Here is a 3,553-nt window from a genome sequence, read left to right as displayed (position 1 = left end):
TAAATTGAGCACGGTCGACAGCGGCGGGCATTCTGTTCGACTACCGCCGAGCACGCTGGTCGATTCGCCGCCGCCGAGTGATTCAGTCCCTTTTGGGTGCAAGTCAACCCAATAAACAGTTTTCTTTTAGACGACCCTTTTGTCCGTCTTCATCGCTGCTTCGACTGCCATCACCACTACGTGACACTATTACCCGCGCCCAAAAATCAGTGCCTGCGCGTGCATTTTACTTGCGAAGCCGGAAGATGATTACGACACCTGTCTTTCGTTTCTCGGTATTTTTTGGCATGTAAGAGGAAAGTTTTTGGTAAGTGCACCTCTCTGTCACTAATCAGCCGTACACTATAGATACAGGCGAATTTCTGTTTGGCTTCACTTTAACTTTAATGGAAAAACTTTCTTGCTTAATGCACCTTGCCAGTTATTAAATCTGTTAAGAAAGAACTCCATTAACTCTATATCAATAGGCGTGGCCTTTTCTCTGCAGGGGACGTAGTTGGCCTGATGACTACGATGATTCATTCGTAACGCAACTATGCTGTTCTAACTTTCAATTGCCTTGTGAGGAACTGTCCAGATTTGGAAAACATAGTATGTTCATATCGTGACTAAAAGAGACTACACAGCTTATGTCTTCAATGGGTTCGGTTTCTTAGCTGCCCATAAAAATAAGGTATTTACCCAGAGAGGAAGAAGTGGTACCGATCGAGAAGTTAGAGGGCATACGTGAAGTCGAGGTGGTTCTACATGACGAATAACATACACGCATAGACAGAGTAGAATGTATCTGAGCCTTACTAATCTTCGCCATACTAGAACTGTCACCGTCCTACGCGCACAGATGCATAAATACCTTCCAGAGCGGTTGAAGCTGCAAACATTAAAGCAGATGCTGGCAGTAAACACCACAGTATTCTTCTTATTGGGACGCGCGAACGAGAGAGCGCTTTATAAAAGTGTACTGCATGCATTTACTCTGTGAGGAGAGCAAAAATGGGCTGCTTGTGGAGGCAGAGTCTGGATTTATCGCGGCAACACCACGCATCTTGTTTCCCGTCTCCCTGTTCTGACAATGTCACAAACGGTCTTTCTCTTTATTTTTTAAGTTAATTACTTCATATCTTTAGGATGATGCAATCAGCAATAAAACGAACAAGAGACCGACGGCAAACAGGAAGTTAAATTGCAGATCGCATTTACTTGCGGATGTTTTTTTCTGCCGAGAAATACTAGGGTAACGTCCAGATCGCCTGGCACAAATCGTATTTCGATGGAAACAGGAACTAACCGTCGACATAAGGCGTGGCTTCGCTCATAAATCGAGATATAAAGGCAAAAAAGACGCCATTTCGTAGCGTACTGCATTTTATCTGGTGGTGAAAAATAGTGAAGACAACGAATGAACGTCACCTGAACAAGCTTTTGAGTTGAAATATCAATTGCAACATTACCAGCCGAAACTCCATTGAGTCCAAAGCAAATACTTTAAGAGCGTTAGCTCCTACTCATCAGGTTTCGAGATTTCGTGCGGTCTGCGACCACCCGGAGATCACAGCGCCATCTGTGGCAGCAACTAGAAAACAGCGCATCTCGCATCGAGACTTGCAGCATTGTAGAAACAACCATCTGCCGCGTGCCAGTCATGACGTCCCGGTCCAATATGTTGGATAGAGGTGGAACTATGTGAGTATGACGTCAGGGGACGAATGGCGTCATAGTTTCGTTTCTCGAATCCAATGCCCTAATGCCGATAATTCCCTGGGCCGATCCCGGAGGGAATGCAATACTGGGCCAACCTAAGGCGGAGGTGAAGCAAGCTGCAAGCACTCCTCCATATTTCCAAAAAGGAGTTTAATATCTTAGGCCCAAACGGGGCCCGTAGCAGATATGTAATCACATACATTCTTTCCGCTATTTGTACTGCGACCACAAGGGACACCCATCCGGGGACAGTTGTATACCGAATTTGATAGGCAAATTAAACCCTATTGGTTGTGGTATCGAAATGAAACAATTAAATAATAGAAAAAACAGTGTATAGGTGCAACTACAAATTGATGCGTTACGATATCGCACCGAAAGTCGAATTATAGGCCCACCTTGACCCCCCAAACGAAGAAAACTCAGTATTGGATGTATCTTGAGGGTGTGCAACTCGACAACGGGTAGACGTACATCGCAATTTTTCTGATAGATGGCGCTGGGCGGCCATCGCTCCGCTAGGCTGCGTGCGTGCACGCGTAGCCGAGCATGGTGTCAATCCACCACGTTTCAAAGGGTATTTATTACATTCCGTTTGTCGAGACGAGCGGCGCGTCTTTCTTCGCTTTCCTCATCTAGTAAATAATTCAGCTAACGCTTGTTACTTCAACGTCTTCCAGACGGTGGTGGCCTGTCTTCATTTGAACGAGTTTCAAAACACTGAAAGTGCCAGTGCAGCGAACGTTCAGAAAACTGTTAAGAGGACCCTGAAAAGATTGCGATGGTCCTCGTGTGTGTCGTTTTTTTTCGTGTGTCCGTGTTTCGTCGCGCTGTTTCTTAGTTTAAATGGATTACCAACTAGCCCGGAACCATGCTCTTATTTCCTATTCTAGTTCAACAGATCTATTGAGGTTGTCTATGAGGGTATTCAAATCAACCCCAAAGGTTTTCCTTGAGCCAATAATTTCCAAATAATTTTTAAAAATCACTGCTCGTGGTAGCTCGCAACCGATAAAGGCGGCATCTCACAGCGCATCGTCTACCCTGACGACGTTAGTGGGCAGTCTGGGCGAGCCCACTGACGTCAGCAGGTGCACACAGGGAGCGTGGCCGGATGGTGCGCGGGGGCACTTTCTTGCCAGTTTTCTTTGTTAATTTTTTTTATGGTGTGGCATCGTGCATGAGTTGATGGTCGAGGAGGAGTATCATTTTTAATCACCGATATCTTCGATGTTTGTGAAGCCAGCTTGAGCATTTTGACGTGCGGTGACGAGTGATGGAATACCGATCGCTCATGCGCTTTTCTTAGCCTTGGTATGTGCCATTTCATGATCCCTTTAACGTATTCTTTCCAGTTTAAAATGAATTATTTCTGCCAACATGTGGCAAGTGTTTCTACCAAAAGTCGGACACTGCATTTCTGAAACTGAGCAGCTTCGTATGAAAGTTCCGCAATGCCTTTTGACCAGAGAACGGTACATTTCCCAAGCAAAATATTTATTTTACGAGTTCACGTTTTGCTATGGAGTTCCAATGCCAGTGGCAAGTTCGAAATAAGAAAAAGTAAATAAAATAAGTCTTCCTTTACCCAAACGTGTCTCAAATTGCTTAAGGGGCATAAAATGCACTTCAAATCACTCATTACTTAACACGTTTAATGAAAGGAAATTTCGAACTACTGAAAATAATGTGCTGAGATTTAAGCTCCTATGGATATGCATTCTGGCAAGCTTCAATCGCAGGCGCTGAGTGGAACACGATGTAATATAATTCTGAATATTGCCAGAGGAGCCGATAGGCAATTTCACACAAGCAAGTGACGTCAATGGGCACAGTGCCAATTGTTGACACG

At 44.7% G+C, this 3,553-nt stretch overlaps 1 pseudogene; it reads right to left on the bottom strand.

Moving 5' to 3' along the window:
- Window positions 1–1,753: 1,753 nt before the first annotated feature.
- Window positions 1,754–1,889, bottom strand: LOC144099618 (U2 spliceosomal RNA; annotated as a pseudogene).
- Between the last annotated feature and the right edge of the window lie 1,664 nt (window positions 1,890–3,553).

Source organism: Amblyomma americanum, chromosome 7 (genome assembly GCF_052857255.1).
Source record: "Amblyomma americanum isolate KBUSLIRL-KWMA chromosome 7, ASM5285725v1, whole genome shotgun sequence".
Taxonomy (NCBI): Eukaryota; Metazoa; Arthropoda; class Arachnida; order Ixodida; family Ixodidae; genus Amblyomma; species Amblyomma americanum.
The sequence above is the reverse complement of the archived record's forward strand: the minus strand, read 5'-3'. Positions and strand labels throughout refer to the sequence as shown.